Here is a 1,408-nt window from a genome sequence, read left to right as displayed (position 1 = left end):
AGGGTAGTAGAATCAATATACTCAGAAGGTAACACTGGAACTGTTTTTGCAAGCTCAGGACTCTTTCTTCAAATCTACATCGTTTTTCTTATCTTCTATCATTCCAGCTGGGTGTATGTACCTAATGTACCATAGTCCTGAACACATTCATCCCAAACCCATTGCCAGGTATAAATACAGATAGAACTGGAGTGTAACGTGGATGGTAAGGGGCAAGTTTGCAAAACCTGAACAAGTAATTTTAATACAACTTATCAAGAAAGTACCATCACAGAAGTAGGGACAAACAATGGGAACATGAAAAACAAATGCACACATGTTGGATATTAGAAAAAAGGGAGTAAGGTTATCAGAAAAGGCAAGAAGTTGAAGGGAGTGTTCTTGGAGAAAGTTAAGGCGATCAAGGCGACTTCCCTTGTAGTCCAGTGGCTAAGACTCTGCACTCCCAATGCAGTGGACCTGGGTTCAATTCCTGGTTGGGGAGCTAGATCTAACAGTTTGGATGCTGCAACAAAGATTGAAGAGCCCATGTGCCACAACCAAGACCCAGAACAGCCAAATTAATTAATTAATCAACTGATTTTAAAAGGGCTATCTAGTGGGCCCTGAGGAGGTAGAAGAGAACCTTAAGCAAAGAACTGAACTGGTCAAGGAGAGAAAAAGGAAGCAACCAATGGCCTGATTGAGAAGTGGAAGTAGAAAAAGGACAGGTTGCTGAGCACTGGGGGGAAGCAGAAGCAAGGGGGAGGAAGACAGAGAACTAGTTAGGGAAGAAGAATCACTAAGAATCATAAACCTCTTTTGATTGAGAAAGACAAAGACCATTAGGGTAGAGAGGCCAGGGCAGCATGTTCATTTGTGGCAGGAACAACATAAATAATTCCAGTCAGAGCTAAGGTTCCAAAGTGAAGATTGCTAATGAGATAATTTCTGCAACCCCGGGAACCAGAGATTTCACTGGTAACAGGTAGAAATTGATAAAAGCCATAAATTAGGAACAAAAAGCAGATGGGAGTTTAGCAAAAGAAGAGGTTGCTTGGTGTTTGAAAGTGGATGTATTAGATTTGGACATGCAGAGATAGGGTTGACGAGAACAGCAAGGAACAGCAAGAATCTGCCGTGACCTAGTGCAGTGTTGGGAATGATGTCCCCTCAAATGATACATCCAAGCCCTAACCCCTAGCACCTGTGAATGTGACCTTATTTGGAAATAGACCCTTGCATATGTAATCTTGTGCATAATCTCAAGATGAGGTCATTCTGGATTTAGAGAGCATGCGTGCATGCTAAGTCCCTTCAGTTATGTTCGATTCTTTGCAACCCTATGAACTATAGCCTGCCAGGCTCCTCTGTCCATGGGATTCTCCAGGCAAGAATACTGGAATAGGTTGCCATGCCCTCTTCCAGG

General features: G+C 42.8%; 1 non-coding gene across 1 annotated transcript; it reads left to right on the top strand.

Moving 5' to 3' along the window:
• Nucleotides 1-411: 411 nt before the first annotated feature.
• TRNAG-CCC (transfer RNA glycine (anticodon CCC)) lies at nucleotides 412-484 on the top strand. The gene has a single exon. It is a non-coding gene; the product is annotated as a tRNA-Gly (tRNA).
• The last annotated feature ends 924 nt before the right edge of the window (nucleotides 485-1,408 follow it).

Source organism: Bubalus kerabau, chromosome 2 (assembly GCF_029407905.1).
Source record: "Bubalus kerabau isolate K-KA32 ecotype Philippines breed swamp buffalo chromosome 2, PCC_UOA_SB_1v2, whole genome shotgun sequence".
NCBI classification, from domain to species: Eukaryota; Metazoa; Chordata; class Mammalia; order Artiodactyla; family Bovidae; genus Bubalus; species Bubalus kerabau.
The sequence above is the reverse complement of the archived record's forward strand: the minus strand, read 5'-3'. Positions and strand labels throughout refer to the sequence as shown.